Here is an 18,604-nt window from a genome sequence, read left to right as displayed (position 1 = left end):
CCCAAGTCCCTCTCCAGGTTTAACAATTTTTGCAATCTGATTTCATAAACATTCTTGAGTTCTCTTTGGATGCTAAACATTTTGCTAAGTGCTGCAGGGGATAAAAATATGATTAAAATACAGTTTCCTCTCCATAAAGCACTGATAATCTAGCAGGACAACTTAAACAAGTATAAGACTGGTTATACCTCAAGTAAAAGCAAGTCTGTTAAGAAAAGCAGAGTGTTCAAAAGGGAGTTGAAAAGGAGGAGGTATTAAAACTGCTTCGGAAAGATCTAAAGGGCTTTACAGAGGAGGAAGCTTTATTGAGGTTTGAAGAATGGGCAGTCTTGATAGGGAGCAGAAGAGAGAGAGAACATTCCAAATGTGATTAAAGCACATAAGTGGAGCAGACATGTTATTGATGGAATGTGCGTGTCCCCCACTAAATTCGTGTGTTGAAGCCCTAACCCCCCAAAGTGATGATATTTGAAGATGGGGTCTTTAGAAGTTAATTAGGTTTAGATGAGGTCATGAGGGTGGGGCCCATGATGAAATTAGTGTCCTTATCAGAAGAGTGAAGGGGGAGTTCCCTTTGTGGCTCAGCGGGAATGAATCTGACTAGTGTCCATGGAATACGCTGGTTTGATCCATGGCCTCGCTTAGTGGGTTGAGGCATTGCATTGCTGTGAGCTGTGGTGCAGGTCACAGACATGGCTCAGATCTGGCATTGCTGTAGCTGCGGTGTTGGGTGGCAGCTATAGCTCTGTCTGTGGTCCCCTACTGGGACTTCTACAACTGCCTGTGTAACTATCCTACTCTATCCCTATCAGATATATGATACATCGAGATTGGGAGAGATATTTAGAATATGGTGGGAGCTGGGAGACCAAATAGGGGTTTATACAGAGTCCTACATGAAAAATAAAGGAGATGTTGTATGGGGTGGTGGTTGCAGAAATGAGAAGGAGGGCCAGGCTACCTATGAAAGGCATTTCCAAGGTGGGCTTGACAACCATATGGATGATTGACAACTAAATTAATGATTACAGATTGTAATGCCTAAGGAGAAGGAAGGGACGAGCAGAGCTGTGATACAGGTGTACTGAATGAATGCCACTTATGGAAGCAGGGAAGTCTAGAGAAACTGGATATTTGGGGCATAAAGAATTGGTAGGATATTCTCGTGGAGAGGTATAACAAGTGGTTGGAAACGTGCAGCTGGAACTTTGGAGAAACATTGGGCCTTTTGAAGAACATTTATGATGTTCCCAGAGGCAAGAATTGAAAGAGGAGAAAAGGTCTGAAAAGCACTTGATAACAAGACAGCAAGACAATGCCTAATGTTCTAGAATTTCCCCCAATTTCAAAGCTTCCTATAATATAGAGTTTATAACGTTTCTTAGCAATAAACTTTGTCACTTTTACTGATTGTTAGCTGTTCTACATAAAACGACTGTTATTTAATATAACCTAGGGAGAAAAGTTTAAAAGGTTTGGGGTTTAGTCTTTATAGTTGTAAAGGAACTGTCATCTGTGAAATGGAATGCTAAAACCTAGGATTTTGGGGATGGTTAAATGAGATAATGATTGTAAAGAACTTATTACATTTCTTGTATCGTAGTAAGAGTTTGATATTATAGTATTATTAGTAGTGGTGGTATGCATTGTAAGATGGCAAACACATATCCTTGATTCTCTTTGAGATTGGACAATTAAGAGAATATTTTAAACTTACTAAGATCCTCTTAAGGCAAAAATGAAAAAACAATCCAAACAACACAAAACAACACAGGCAGCATCTAACCAACAAGAAATCTTAGTTTAAAGTAGTATAAGCCATTAAAAAAAAAGAGAAAGAACGGAGTTCTCGTCATGGCACAGCAGAAACCGACTAAGAATCGACTAAGAACTATGAGGTTGAGGGTTTGATCCCTGGCCTTGCTCAATGCTTGCTCACAGCATTGCTGTGAGTTGTGGTGTAGGTCACAGATACAGCTTGCATCTGGCACTGCTGTGGCTGTGGCATAGGCCAGCAGCTGTAGCTCTGATTCGACCCCTCGCCTGGGAACCTCCATATGTCGTGGGTGCAGCCCTAAAAATCCAAAAAAGAACAATTTCTGTCTCAAATATTTTTAAGGAACGGCATTGATAACCAGCTGCTCTTGTTATGTGTTCGTCTTCCTGAGGGTTTCAGATAGCCCCAGGCTTTCTTTAATTTTCATTTTTTGGGTGGGTATTATAATAATATGTTGATTTAGAGTAAGAAGATGATTTGGAAACTTTGGGTGATTATGTTGCAAATGCAGGCTAAAATTTTTTTTGTTTGTTTCCTTTTTGCTTGTTTGTTTTTTTGTTTTGCTTTTTAGGGCCACACATGTAGCATATGGAAGTTCCCAGGCTAGGGGTCCAATCAGAGCTACAGCTGCCAGCCTACGCCCCAGCCACAGCAACATGGGATTCGAACCATGTATGAGAACTACACCACAGCTCATGGCAACATCAGATCTTTAACCCACTGAGCAAAGCCAGGGATCAAACCTGCATCCTCATGGATCCTAGTTGGGTTCATTAACCACTGAGCCATGAAGGGAACTGCTGGTTAAAAGTTTTGATACAATATTTCATCCATTTGGAGATATAAATCATTTAGAGAAATAGTTTTAAAACTAAAGATTGACTCTCTCATAATTGTTTTGTCTTTGTGTTACTACTTATAAGACTGCATGTCTTGACTAGCAATATTAGTTTAAATGAATTTTAAAAAGTAGACAGGTAAGCATATATGTGTATGTATGTATAAATGGGAAATTAAGCCTTAACTCACACATACAAAGCAATGCAAATGGCATTTTTTCAGGAAGAAAATATCGTAGTACACATTATACTCGCGTGTATTGCTATTGTTGTCATAGAAAATTACTGAACAAATATTAGTGCAGTTTAAGCTTGGAAGGGTAAACGTTAAATGTCCCCCATGGTATTTGCCAATTCTCAGTCAATATATTTAAAACAGGAGCGTCATCTTCACACACGCGCGCACACACACACACACACACACACACACACACACACACACACAAGGTTTTGTTCAGAGGTTAAGAAAAAATGACGTATATAACAACCGAAAGACAGGTTGCCTTCAAAAAGTGATTCATAAACACTGGAGAATGTATAATTGATGTGTGTGGTTGTCAGGATGGTGAAATAACAACGCCATCCATTAGCGAAGGGAGCTCCAACAACTCAGGCAGGGAGGCAGGATGTATTTTATAGGTCATCGGGGTTCCATTTGGATCTACAGGTTGCTATTCCTTCTCCATACTTGAAAGCATTTAATGGATTATTATAAAAGGAAAAAGATGGTATGCAGTAATGGTTTAAATTGAAGCTCTGTGTGTATATCACCACTATGTGCCTCCTAATTGAGAGCTTCGTTTTAAAAATTCTCATATGTCATGCTGGAAGGTTCGCCAGCGCATGAAGGAATCAAAACAGTGAATTCAGCAGCAGGAAAGAAGGACGCAGAGGGCTGTGAAGAAGGGCAATTTCTTTCTTTCCTCCTTTCTTTCTCTCTTTTGGCATCCATGACTAGCAATAGTGAAAGTTTATCAGAGGGAGAAAAATTGCAAATGCTTCTGAACTGCAAATGAGCAGTAAATTGGGTAGTGTTTTTAGAAAACATTGATTCAGAAAATGGGGTACAAGAAAAAGCATAAAACTACCACAAAACAAGCTGGGGGGGAAAAGATCTTGATGGTAATTGTGAGTGAAAATCAAATCAAAGAGCAACCCATCTGGAAAATACCTCCTCCTTTCTGAAATTGAGATAAGCTGCAGGGTGGAGACTCTTTTCTGCATTGTTAGCCATGAGTGTAAAAGTTTATTTCTGCTTTTAATGAGTAGTGTTTTAAAAATGTAATGGAAGATAATTTTACAGGATTTCCCCGAGGAAAAGCCTTAGCCCAATTATATAGGCAGTTCCAGCCATTCTAGTATAATGTACACAATATACATGCATAGATATGAGTATTTCAAGTTAAAATAAAATGCAATGAATTTTTTTTAGGGCAATGAAAGCACAGAAGGTGGATCGGGAGTGATGAAGCATTATTAAGATTCTTTCAACTTCTGGCGATGTGTGTTCTAAAATGAGACTCTCTTCAGGTTAGTCTCAAAGGGACTGGCATTTATAAGAACCCACTTACCTTGCTAGGATTTAGAAGTGGATGGTGGGGTGTAGGAAGGAGAGAGTTGTGGAATGTGCAATTTCCTTAGTTCACTTATCAATCATGCTCCATGCAAAATATCTTCTGTTAAACTGTGCCATTGGCACATTTTGCATTTAGCAATTACAGATTGGTAAAATAATATTTAAAATTGAAACATGGAAGGCTAGTTATCAGCCTGCTAGGTAAATCTGTGCCTTACAAAGGTATAGTTATCAGTTCTTAGAAGTTTCTTGGTGGAAGAATTTGTTCTGTTTTTGTTTTCATTTTTGTTTTGAGTGTGATATTCATGAATGATTTTTTTTTCAAGAGGTATTTAATGTTCTCACATCTTGAACTAAGAACTCTATCAATAGACACTGAGACTGTAAAGATGAAGAAACTTTCTGTCTTATTCTCAAGGAGTTCAGAGCTTATGGGAGACTGACATGCAAGTACAATATTATGGAATAAGTGATCTTATGTAGAAGATGATGTAGGACCACAATAGAATGGCTTGTTCACTATGCCAGGGTCTTCTACAAAGGCCTGCAAGTAAGTTCTGGGGTCTGAGTCTTGAAGGGTGAGTAGAGGTTTACCAAGTGGAGAAGTAGGGACAGGACATTGCAACCAGAAGAAAGCACTGGACACTCCATGTGAGAGAGCATGGGGTCCACCTGGATGAGCAAGTGGTCCAGAGGACCTGGAGTTGAGGATGCCTGCAGGACTGCTTTCAGGAGCAGGGCAAAAGCAAGAGGCTAAAGAAGCACATGGAGTTTGTGGGCTGAGGGACTTGTGTGTCAGCTGAAGTGTCAGTTGGTAACATAGGCACATAGATATGGGTGAGGGGTTCTGGGCAAATGATCCTGTTTTTGTTTTATGAAAATAAACTTGTCAGCAGTGCAGAGGATAGCTAAAGAATAAACGGTGCGAGCAGAGCAGGGCAGAGGAGGGGATGTATTAAAAAAGATTAACTAGAGATGCAAACTATTACACTTGGAATGGATAAGCAATGAGGTCCTACGGTATAGCACAGGAAACTATCCAGTCTCTTGGGGTAGACCATGATGGAAGGTAATATAAGAAAGGGAATGTATATATATGTATGACTGGGTCACATTGCTGTACAGCAGAAATTGGTACAACATTTCAAATCAACTATAATTTAAGAAAATTTTAAAAAGAAAAAGATTAACTAAATATGGTGCAGAGGAGGAAGGAAGATGGGATGAATCACAGGTTCCTATAGATTTTTTTTTTTGTAAAATTTTCTGTGAGTTTCTATTTGAAAAGTGTGGTTCAGTTTAGGGTGGTAATTCTTAGCATGATAATATTGGATGTAAAAACAAAAGGTAGCTCAGAAAAGAACTGTGTTAGAACCCCTCACCCATGTCTATGTGCCTATGTTACCTATGTTCCTATGTGCCTATGCTAAAATTTGTATGAAAACACAAAAGACCTCAAATAGCCAAATCTTAAAAAAGAAAAACAAAGCTGGAAGAATCAGGCTCCCAGACTCCAGACTATACTACAAAGCTACAGCCATTAAAATACTATGGTACTGGCACAAAACCAGAAATATAGATCAAGGGAACAGGATAGAAAGGCCAGAGGTAAACTGATGCATAAATGGTCAACTATCTTTGACAAAGGAGGCAAGAATATACAAGGGAGAAAAGAGAGCCTCTTCAATAAGTGGTGCAGGAAAAACTGGATAGCTAGCTGTAAAAGAATAAAATTAGAACATTCTCTAACAACATACACAAAAATAAACTCCAAATGGATTAAAAACATAAACAAGACTGGATACTAAAAAAAAAAACATAGGTGGAACACTCTGACATAAATCGCAAGAGTGTCTTTTTTGATCCATCTCGTAGAGTAAAGAAAATAGAAACAAAAATAAACAAATAGGACCTAATTAAACTTAAAATCTTCTGCACAGCAAAGAAAACCATTAAAAAAATAATAATGAAAGGACAACCCACAGAATGGGAGAAAATTGTTGCAAATGAAACAACTCCAAAATATGCATACACCTTTATGCCAAAAATAAAAAATAGCCCAGTCAAAAATGGTGAGAAGATATAAATAGACATTTCTCCAAAGAAGACAGACAGATGGCCAAAAAGCACATGAAAACGTGCTCCACATTGCTAATTATTAGAGAGATGCAAATCAAAAGTACATTGAGGTATCACCTTAGAATCAGAATGGCCATTATCAAAGCATCTACAAACAATAAATGCTGGAGAAGGTGTGGAGAGAAGGGGACTCTCCTACACTTGTTGGTGGGAAGGTAAATTGGCGAAACCCCCTTGGAAAACATTATGGAGGTTCCTCAAAAAACTAAATATAGAACTACCACATGAACCAGCAACCCCACTCCTGGGCATCTAGAGAAAACCATAATTTGAAAAGATACATGCACCACATTGTTAATTGTAGCACTATTTATGAAAGTCAAGTCGTGGAAGCAACCTAAATGTCTCAATAGAGGACTGGATAAAGAAGATGTGGTACCTATAGACAATGGAGTATTACTCAGCCATAACAAAGAACAATATAGTGCCATTTGCAGCAACATGGATGGACCTAGAGATTATCATGGGAAGTGAAATAAGTCAAAGACAAATATCATATGATATAACTTATATGTGGAATCTACTGAAAATGATACAAAAGTACTTATTGTATCAAAACAGAAACGAGCGCACAAACACCAAAATCAAACTTAGGGTTATGAAAGGGGAAGGATGGGGAGGAATAAATTGCGAATGTAAGATTAGCATACACATTACTATATAAAATAGATAACTAAGAAGGCCCTGCTGTCTATCACAGGGAGGTCTGCTCAGTGTTCTGGAATAAACTATATGGGAAAATAGAATGGATACATACATATGTATAACCGACTCACTTTGCTGTACTCCTGAAGCTAATACAATATTGCAAATCAACTATATCCCAATAATAATTTTTTTACAAAACCCTTCATGGACATGCCTCTGACTGCTCCTGTCTAGTCTAGTTGGGGGTGTACATTTAGAATTTGTCTTGATAGTATCCTATACTACCCCTCTTGCTGGACCCCTCTGTAGCATCTCTGTCAGGCATGGTGATCCAGGAGTCCATACTGTTCAAAGAGAGCGAAACTCTTCTCCACCCCCCACCACATCGTGGCCAACATCTCAGCTTAAAATCAGGAGAAATTTGCTTTACACCCCATGAGAGAGATGGGCTATGAGACATGGATGAATCAGTGACTCTTTTATGATTGTTTTGTCTTTAACTCTGTGTTATTCAGGTTCACTGGGGGAAGTATTGAACCTTACAGGAAGTTGTCTAATTTCTTTATGAGGAAAATGTGTTTAAAGTAGGTACAAGTTCCCAACTCCTTATCTGAAACGTGTTGGACCAGAAGGGTCTAGGAATTAATTTATTTCTGGTAATAATTATGTTATGCAATGTTATATCCTATCCTATCCTATCACATGCTATGTTGTATGATAGCCTTACCAGGTTCTGAGGTAACATCTATTACCAATTGCATAAATATCTCTGTGGAGAAACATATGAATACTCACATTAAGTAGTATAAACAAAATCTATGAATAGTCTCTTCTCAGTTAGGCTTCATGCCAAAATTTGAGCTTTAATGCCAAAATTTGAGCCCAGCTTATTTAGTCTGTAGAGCTGTGGGGGATTCAGGAATTGCAGACAAACAATTGTGGACCTTATTTTACTCTCCTATCTAGTTAGCCTGATACTTTTCAACTGGTAGAACAAAAAGGTGTCAAAATCAGTTCTGTATCTGGAAACTGCTTTAGCTGGAAACTTTGATGAGGCTGTTAGGACTACGTATCTGTCTAGAGGTTCTCATTCACCAATGCCAGAAGTTTAGAAATGAAAAGCTACTGGAACCTGGGTGTGAATTCTATGGCTATAATCTTAGCCAACAAGTTATAACTAACTGCACCTGTGGACATTTTGCCCTGTACGCAAATGTTCTAAGATGTTCCTAGGTCAGAGGCATCCTTATGGCTAATCCATCCAAGCCACTGGAAGAAAATGTCGCAGAAGCTAAAGCAAGGCCAATGTTCATTTGGAAACAATTTCTTGGGAAGAAAGAGCAATCAGTTTTGAAGAGATACAAACAATAGTGATAAATAAGAATAGAACTGTTGGTGTAGAATAAACTGATGAGTCAAATAGAAATAAACCAAGGATCCCATTAACCATATCCCTTAGCATCTAGTACATTTGAGTGTATGTGCATGTGTGTGTGTATGTGTGCATGTGTGCATAGTTTCACCAAAGCTACATAGCAGAACTGTTAGTTCTTAACTCAGCGCTCTTGAACTTCAGATTCCGGAAGGAATGAAAAATAACATTTGGAATGAACACAGGTTTGAGTGAAATACAATGTACTCTGACTGGTCACACAAATTCTTTTCATGTATATGCAGACTTTTGAGTCTCTTCCTTTTAGGTCTTCTTTGAAATGAATGGGTGCCCTGGGAACAAGACAGGCACCTACTAGATTTTTCCATAAGATGGCATCCAATTGTCTCACTTTTTTTATTAGCCTCCTCTTAAAGAAAAACATTTCTCTTGAGGATTCTATTCAGGTCTGATATCAATAGGATGTACTCGAACATACATCTCTGTTAGCCTCCCTCCCCCCCACCGGTGTGATGCATTTGAAAGTATTGCAGAGAAAGTTGAAATATGGCATCTCCCTTCAGAATATTCATGCGATCATATCATTTCTCTCTCACGGGCTGGTGTCTGTGTTCAGCAGGCATTGGTTAAAAGGAAACTGAGTTCTGTGTAATTTAAACATAGCCTTATCTCTAGATATTCTTAGAGATAGGCTGAACTGCAGAAAAGCTTTCACATCCCTCTTTCTCTGCAGTACTGAATGGATGCCAAACAAAATGGAAATTTCCTTTCCATTCTGGGTCCAGCCCCAGTGATGAATTTAAACCTAGTGATTCTACTTGCTCATTGGATGCTCTAAGTTGGCTTTAGTGCAGAAACCTGAACTCATGCAATTGTGGCAGGTGGAAGGGCAAAGGAGAGTGGTTTCGAGAGCTTTCTGGAAAAATCCTCCGGTGGGGAGAGGCGTCTTCCTGCTCTTGCCACGTGCTCAGAATAGCTGCCTTATCAGACATCTGCTTTCCTGATGAGGCAGATGGCACTGAGGAACAAGGGGACAGAAGCCACTTCTTGAAGGAGTCTGGCTATTCATTTCTGTTTTCCTGGAAGGTAGGAGAACAATGGATGGGGTGGCAGGAATAACTGAGGGAGAGAGTGTAAATTCAAATATGCATAATGTAATCATTCAACACTCTTCAGCTGGCCATGGCTCATTCTTTTACCGTCTCGCATTTCCCATTTTTACTCACTGCCATCATTTACCATTTTCAACCTCCAGAATGATCAGTTTTCTCCTTTAAAACTCACAGAATTTCAGGTGTTTGCCTATTCTCTTTGTGCCTAAAGTCAAACTGAGTGAAGTTATTGATCTAATAATGGCATATAATTAGGCCTTTTGCCCTGGACTTTCAATAATATTGTACATGTATTCTGTGTGTATGTGTAACATACTGCCAGATAATCACCATGCAATTTCTTTTATGCTGGAGGGGTATTTTTCAGACATGCCTATTTTAAATATGTCTAACTCACATCGTTTAAAAGATTTGGAAGGAATGGACATACTCATGAATCTACAGCTGGGTTAATAAGTATATATCTCATTATTTATCATCACCCATAAAATGAAAAGTTTAGAAAACCTGTAGATAATCTCTGATTATATTTCATGCAGCTTCCTTTTCTGACAAAGCCAAGGTCAGAGTTTTCTGTTACTTCTCCTGTACTCCTACTGCCAGAATCAGATTGGGGACGGATTTACCAAAAGAAAATACTATGATTTATGCCTATGGGGATAGAAGACACAAAATCTTCCGAAACAAGCCTCGTATGCAAGAGGTACTTCATAAATGCAAGAGGTAGTAATGCATTCAGCAGTAGAACTCAGATGCTTTGATTCTGGGGGACAATTTTGTGCCATTTCTCGACCTAGGTATTTCATTATTTTATTTTTTTGTGTGTTTTTGCCTTTTCTAGGGCCGCTCCCGCGGCATATGGAGGTTCCCAGGCCAGGGGTCTAATGGGAGCTGTAGCCGCCGGCCTATGCCAGAGCCACAGCAATGCGGGATCCCAGCCGCATCTGCAATCTACACCACAGCTCACAGCAACGCTGGATCCTCAACCCACTGAGCAAGGCCAGGGACCGAACCCGAAACCTTGTGGTTCTTAGTCGGGTTCGTTAACCACTGAGCCACGACGGGAACTCCAACCTAGGTATTTCAGACCAGTGCATTGTAGCTGAATTCACACTAGCTTGCTTCATCTCCTCTGTGCAGTGATAACGGAACACAGACTACAACTCAATACCAGCAACACCTGCACCAAGGATAGGAATTCTCTTCTGACACGTATGCATTCTTCTTTCCCTGTGGCTGCCTGAATTTGTCATTTGTCACTTGTAAGAGTTAATGCGGTGCTTAATCAATGTGTGCTGATTTGTACACAGCAACTAACCACTACACTTAGATCCCAGGATACAAGATACGTGTGGGATAGTGGTTCACAAACTTGAAAGCACACAGGAATAACCTGGTTTGCTTGCTAAAAATGTCCCTCAGGCCCTACCTTGGCACAAACTAGGACCCAGGGCAGAAATTCTGATTCACTGGTTCTGCAGCCACCTAAAATTTGCATTTTAATAGACATATCCAGGTAATTCTACTGTAGCTTGTCCCTGGATAGTACTCTGTGAAATGCTGCTTTTGTGCTCAGATGCTACAAATCATTTGTTTCTGTATCCTTTCAAATGGGTTTTTCATATTTGTATTTGAATGTCTATGCACATATGTGTATAAAACAAATAGAAGTGTTTCTTTATATGATAGAGGTATGAGAGGGCTCTGGAACCAAAGAAATGAATTACCTTTATGTAAATCGGCATAAAGCTACATCTAAGTCTAAACTATTATACATACATATATATATATGTATATAGAGTTATATATATATTAAACTACTGATGCTGTTTTTGGAAAGTAGACAGCAGTAGTCAGTGCCCACCGAAAAAAAGATGCTGTATTGGTTTTGCTGTTTTGCTTTCCTTGGGGGACAAGCTCTCCACTTTCCTACTCTTTGCTTGGGGATGAGCAATAATCGCGGTTGTGATTTAATAAAAACTGCCCTCAAATCAAAGTGGTGGAGGATGTAATCATGCATTTCACTTGATTCACTCATTAGTTTTTCACCTGAGAGCCTCAGGTTCCATCACTCCCAAGGCAAAAGAGCAGCGTTTCTGCCTCTCCCCCCTCCCTCAGCCCAGAAAGCGTGGCGTTTTATCAGCTTACTTGGACTCAAAAGGAGGATTTCCCCTAAGATGTGTCCCGAGATTATCTTTCCAGCCTTGACAGGTCCCCTCACTCTTACCCCCTTGCCTTCCTCCCTTCTCTGATCATCCTTTTCTTTTTTCCACCATCCTCCATACTGCTGTGTTTGCAGGAAATACTGAAAGAAAGGTAAAAACAAACAAAAAAAGTCTCTAGTTTCAGCAATAGATGTCTTATCTTTCTCATGGTCAGTAGTTGACACCAGATGGAGCCCAGTACCTTTGTGGATAGTTCCCTCTTTTCATCCTGAGAGAGGTTTGCAAATGCCTCACTTTGACATGTGAAACACCAGTGAGCTCTTGCAGGCCTTCCTAGACAGATGAAACAAATTCCCACCCCCGAAAAAGCCTTCTTCCCAGGGGCAAACCAAAGAATTATTTTAAAATAAATCAAAGAGGAATGCAAAATTGGGGTGGGGGGGATAAGCCTATTAACTGATGACGTCTTATATATAATTTTCAACACTGATGTGAAAATTCAAAGATTCTACCAGGAGACTGTGCTGCTCTATGATTTCTATTCCAGAGGTAGCGACAAGCTGAGAAAGGATGGGAGAGAAAGACAATTCCTTAACAACCAGAATGTTTTATTACAGGGTAAACACACAACAGTTTTGTGGAGTTCAGCTATTCCCTTTGTAATCACCAAGGTTTTGCATCTTAGGGAGAGCGGCTAGAAGATTTCCCACAGTAGTCCCGCTGTGATGAGAACAAACTTGGAGGCACTAAATTTCTCCTGTATTTTTGTTTTACTAATAATACTTACTCAGGGATGCCCAGTTTGGGCTACATATTATCACTCTGCGTTTGGTCTTTAGAACAGTGTCTGAAACCAGGCATTTTCTAGGAGCAAGAATACTAATCTAATGGCAATTAATAATGCTATTTTATGATCAAATTAGATCTTTTTCCAAGGACCATAAAAACTCCCGCATCACATTTCATTTTTCTAAAACTCGTGTCTTTAATAAACTAGCTACCTGTTCGGTACAGACTGAATCATTCTCAATCATTTCCTGTAAATCTCTGTAGTACTCAAAATAATCTAGCGAGTTAGTTATTATCCCATTATAGGTTTACGGGAACTAAGGTTTAAAGAACGGTTGGAGGAGAAAAAACTTGTCCTTCCTGTCCTAGGTTCATTTTAGGATGCTGCAAATTAAACTGACAAGACAGATTAATCGAAGAAAAGCCCTTGCTACAAGCAACTCACACAGGAGGGAACCCACTGATGAGTAAGTCAGAGGGATGGTTAAAATTTCGGGCTTACACACCGTCTTAAAAGGTGAAGAAGAGCAAGCAGAAAGGCAAACCAAAATATTTGGGTTGTTGTTAAGAAAAACGGAGGACAAACAGGAGATAAGAGTTGGTGATACTGTTTGCCCACACAAATACAAGCGGCCTTTCTCCATCTCCTTCACAGCCATAAAATTCCCCTGGAGAAAGGATTCGGGTAGGTTTTCTTCATGTTCTCCCTTTGCGGGTAGATCTGTCCTGAAGAGGAATTTATGGCAGCCTTACTTTGCAGAAGCTGATGTTCCTAGTCAGATAAGGGAAATTCTAAAAGTCTAAGAGGATTTCTTTCTTCCCCTTCCTCCCTCCTCCCTCCCCCCCCTTTCTCTCTCTCTCTCTTTTCTTCTTCTTCTCCTCTCACTCTCTTCCCACCTCCTCCCCCTTCTTTTGGTTTCTCCCAATTTCAAATGTCCTCTGCTTAAACTAATCTCAGATACCAAAGTTAATATGCCCAAGTTGCATATTTGATGGTGGCAGAGTCTGATGTCTTTTAGAAGTTTAGCGGTTTGTCTGAGATTAAAAAATGAATTAAAAACAAAAATAAACCACAAGCAGGTCTCCTGCCTTCCTGTCTAAAACTCTCCCCATATTATAAACAGCAAGTAACAAAGAAGGAAAGAGAAGAGAGAAGGCTGTAGGTGGCAGCAGTTTTGCTAGCATAGGAGCAAACAATAAAACATTCTCATGAGAAATAAATATTATAGACAGTCTCCCAATTCATGAATGTATTTCGGAAAATTTCGTCCACTCTTGATGACTCAGTGTTGCGAAACAGACCTTCAGGGTGCAAGGTAGAGTTCTGTTCCCAGAGAGCCATAGCATAATGTACAAAGTTGCAATTATGAAGTGCCTCCTTCTGTTCCAAGCAACCAGAGAGAGAGGTTACATACGTTCCAGGGATTCTGAAATGATGATCACGGTGTTCCAGTACTTCTCTCGTTGGACATGAAAAATACAGAGATGTGTCAGAAAAATTGGAGGACAGCCATCACATTTAAACCTCTTCCTCAGGAGCCTACTTACCTGGAAAACATGAGTGAGAAGACCTTGAAAATCATTCAGGAGTTCCCGCTGTGGCACAGGGAGTTAACGATCCCGCTTGTTTCTGTGGAGTTTGGGTTCCATCTCCAGCCCAGTGCAGTGGATCTGGTGTTTCTGCAGCTATGGTGTCGGTTACAGCTCCAGCTCGGATTCAGTCCCTAGCCCAGGAACTTCCATGTGCCCAAGGTGAGGCCAAAAAAGAAAAAAGAAAATCCTTTCAGAGTGTATGTATAAGCCTCCTCATCTGCATGCAACTCTGTTGCTGGCTCTGCGGCCCCCCCCACCCTCCCCGCCAGCTGCCTACAGAGAAACTGGGCGATGAAGACTTCAGAGAGGTTGGGGCTGCAGAGCAGAATTCCCTGGGACTGGAGTTCCCATCGTGGCGCAGTGGTTAACGAATCCGACTAGGAACCATGAGGTTGTGGGTTTGATCCCTGGCCTTGCTCAGTGGGTTTAGGATCTGGCGTTGCCATGAGCTGTGGTGTGGATTCCAGATGCGGCTCGGATCCCGCGTTGCTGTGGCTCTGGCATAGGCTGGCGGCTACAGCTCCGATTGGACCCCTGGCCTGAGAACCTCCATATGCCGCGGGAGTGGCCCAAGAAAAGGCAAAACGACAAAAAAAAAAAAAAAAAAAAGAATTCACCGGGACTGAGGCTGGGCTGGGTAGGCAAGCTCACGGAGCCCCGTCATCCGCTGGCTTCTGGAAGAGTGGCACGCATGGCACGGCCACGGTACGTGAGTGGTCACACTGCAGACCCCCTCGCCTGTGTTACCGCACGTGTAAGCCAGAAAGCAACACCTTGCTGAGGATAAATATCATCCCTGATCAGCTGGTGAATAAAAGAGCCCATTTGATGCTTATTCCATGGCTCCCTTCTGTTCCTGCCTTGTCCGTCATCTGTTACTTTTGTCTAGAATGTTCTTTTCCCAGAGATCCACTTGGATAATTACATCACCTTCATCAAGGCTTTGTTCAGCTCTTACCTTCTCAGTGAGACCTACCCAACCACTCTACTTAAAATTCGAATTCCTATTTGGCTACCGCAGGACTCTTGGTCTTTCCTACCTCTCTCCGCTTTTTTTTTTTTTTTTTTTTTTTTTTATATACTAACTGCCATGTAGCGTACTATATGTACTTATTTTCCAAATGTTTTTTTCTTAATGTCTGTATTCCCCTTAGGGAAACAGGAAATCAGCCAAATGAGAACAAGGATTGTTGCCTTTTACTGTTCATTGCTGCATTCTAAGTACCATTAAGTGCTCAATAAGTATTTTGTTGAATTAATCCATGAATGAAGTTGTGAATTTGATAGTTCTATGAAAAAATCAAATGTTTGAAAGGCTAAAATCACCTGCATATAATTATAAACAATAATTGATGTTTATAATGATGATCCTAAAGCATATGAATGCTAACAGGTTTTGGAAATTATTTTTTCATAAAATGTCTCACTTTTTTTTTTTCCTTTTTAGGGCCATACCTGTGGCATATGGAAGTTTGCAGGCTAGGTGTCAAGTCAGAGCTGCAGTTGCTGGCCTGTTACAGCCATAGCAATGTGGGATCTGAGCTGAGTTTGCGACCTACACCACAGCTCATGGCAATGCCAGATCCTTAACCCACTGACGGAGGCCAGAGTTTAAACCTGCATCCTCATGGATACTAGTCAGGTTCACAGGAGCCTGCTGAGCTACACAGGAACTCCCAGAATGTCTGTTTTAAGAATTAGCATTTCACTTTATCTGGAAAAATAACTTCATATCATACTGCAGTATATCCTTTGATAATTACGTTTGCTTATAAAATCTCACTGACAATATGATATGTTGGAATTGAAATTGCAGATAGAACTGCATTCACATTTGTCCTCTCTTACTTTATGGAGAACGGACCTTAGATAAATCCTCCTTTCTCCTTTTTTTCCTATCCTTTCTGCTTCCCCTCCTTTTCTTTTTAACCAATTTCATTTCTAAAAATTTTTATAGTTGCTCACAAAAATACGTAGAATTCAGTAAGATTATGACTCACTATGTCAATATATCAATAGATAAATCAGTGCAGAAGTTTTCTAAGGGGGGAATAGAAAAATCAAGTTAGGATAGTTAGGCAAGATAAGAAAGTCAGTGTTCAGAAGGGTAGGTTGATAGCCTTCATTCTGATTAAGGTTGGACATCACAAAATTAGATTTGGGTTGCTGAAAAAACTGGAAGCATGATCAGATTTACATTGTATATAAGAGCAAACCCAACTCTAGCATTTATAGATTCCAGGGCAAGCCTACACATGGAAGCTCATACATGTCCAAATATCTAAAAGTTCAAATCAATTCGCATTTTAAATAAATTATGCCCCTCTAATTTGACAAAAATACTTTCCAAATGAGAAAAGAGAAGATTTCTATTGAATTATTTATATCAAAAAGTATTCTGAGCCACCGTATGCAACAGTTGTGAATAGCCTGCTAATTTCTTGCATTTTTCCAGAGCTGTAAATTGGGATATTCCCTAAGAAATTTAATTTTGGGTAGAGAAATGCAGGGCCCACTAAAGGTGGGGCTCAGAGTCCAGACCCCTCTTGCTAGATTTAATGACCACACTTGCTTAAAGATAATCAGTGTCTCAGGAAAGAAAAATCTAGATTAGAGAGATATTTCTACCTTATGTCTTTAAAAATTCAAATAGCATAGGTGATGCAGATGCAGTAGGTCTGAGGTAGGTAGGACTGAGGAATCTGGTTTTGAATACCTTCAAAGACTGTTCTGTGAATTGCTGAAGCAGTAAAGGGCCACTTCCTTTAAGATACTGCTGTACGGTATATTCAGTAGTTACTCTGATACAGCTGGGTTTTTTTCTCATTAAGAAATTAGGGATGATAATTCTACCTCTTCTCTCAGGGCTTTAAATATATTCACAAAAGAAGCATGTGCGACAAACAGCAGACACTCCCCAAAGCTAGGTGAATTTGTGTATCTGAAGCATATGAATCTCATTGGGTTTTAGGATATGGATTATACTTTACCTTTTCTTTCAATGATTTTGAAAATGAATGTTAGACCTTAGTTTATATCTTCTGCTTACAAGAAAAGTTTCTTCCGTTGGAAAGTTGGACTAGAATATAAAAATTCTAACTTGGAACACCTTTACCATATAGTTTTGTTTTTTTTTTTTAATTATTGCTTAATCCTAGGTATTTACTCCTAAACCCTTTGTATACATGTAACTTCATAAATGACTCTGATTTTTAAATGTTCAATAAATAGTTTTTATTATAAATTCCATAGGTATTTTTTGCAGAAACTTAGATGACACAGATAATCAAAGAAAGGATATTTTGTGAATAACTTCAGTCTTCAGAGATAATCACTGAAATGTTTGGCTAAGTCATTCCAGATTCTTTTCTGTAAAGTGCATATTACATAGATAAGTTTTTTTTTAATGGATCATAATCCACATATTTCTGAAAATGTGGTCTACTTAATAGTGCATTGGGTCATCTTTCTATGTATATTCGTGGAAATGATTTTCATGATCATTTGTAATGGCTACATGATAACTATCCAGATGCTCTAAAATGTATTGAACTAATCCTAAACTGTTGGATATTTAGAAATCTCTTTTATAAACAATGCTAGCTGAAGATGTGTACACATACACATTTGCCTATTCATTTAGTTATTTTCTTTGGCTAAATAGCAAGAGAAATCGCTGCTGCAGGTGTCCAATTATTTACAAGAAGTCATGCCTTTTTCAATTTGAAATGTATGACTAACATTGAGAATTGTTTATTTTTTTTTTTTTGGTCTGATAAGCAACAATTGGTATGCCATTGTTTGATCTGCATTTCTTTTCTTCCCTTCTAGCTCTTATTTTATTATAGTTGATTTACAATGTCTATCAATTTCTGCTGTACAACAAAGTGACCCAGTTATGCATACATACGTACATATATATACACACATGCACTCTTTTTCTCTCATTATCCTCCATCATGTTCCATCGCAAGGGATTAGATACAGTTCCCTGTGCTATACAGCGGGATCTCATTGCTTATCCACTCCAAATGTAATAGTTTGCATCTACTAACCCCAGACTCCCACTCCATCCCACTCCCTCCCCCCTGCCCCTTGGCAAGTCTGTTCTCCGTGTCCATGAGTTTGTTTCTCTTCTGTAGATCGGTTCATTTGTGCCATATATTAGATTCCAGGTAAAGTTATATAATATGGTATTTGCCTTTCTCTTTCTGACTTACATCACATAGTATGAGAATGTCTGGTTCCATCCATGTTGCTACAAATGGCATTATTTTATTCTTTTATGGCTGAGTAGTATTTACTTGCATATATATAACACATCTTAATCCATTCATCTGTTGATGGACATTTAGGTTGCTTCCATGTCTTGGCTATTGTGAATAGTGCTGCAGTGAATTGATCTGCATTTCTTTAATGGCCAGTGAAGCAATATTGTTCTTAATTCATAAATGATTCTTATAGTTTTCCTTTTGTGAATTAACTCGTATTTTTGCTCATTAAAATATTGTTTACTTTTATTTTTTAATATCTAAGTTAGTTTTTATATATTAAAATGCCTAATTTTGTTTTA

The 18,604-nt window shown here is 39.2% G+C and overlaps 1 long non-coding RNA gene across 2 annotated transcripts in view; it reads left to right on the top strand.

The window, feature by feature from the left end:
* The window catches only part of LOC110260376 (uncharacterized), an 878,819-nt gene that overhangs the window by 460,907 nt on the left and 399,308 nt on the right, over positions 1 to 18,604 (top strand). The window contains exon 1 of one of the 2 annotated variants that reach the window (XR_014844695.1): positions 9,102 to 9,458. The exons of the other annotated variant lie outside the window; for it this stretch is intronic. This is a non-coding gene — a long non-coding RNA (uncharacterized LOC110260376). Of the gene's footprint in view, positions 1 to 9,101; positions 9,459 to 18,604 lie in introns of those variants that run through there. 2 annotated transcript variants of the gene reach the window in all.

Source organism: Sus scrofa, chromosome 4 (genome assembly GCF_054392235.1).
Source record: "Sus scrofa isolate SSC_HxYL_T2T_F1_AM1 chromosome 4, Sscrofa_HxYL_maternal_Yorkshire_Landrace_v2.0, whole genome shotgun sequence".
Lineage (NCBI taxonomy): Eukaryota > Metazoa > Chordata > Mammalia > Artiodactyla > Suidae > Sus > Sus scrofa.
The sequence above is the reverse complement of the archived record's forward strand: the minus strand, read 5'-3'. Positions and strand labels throughout refer to the sequence as shown.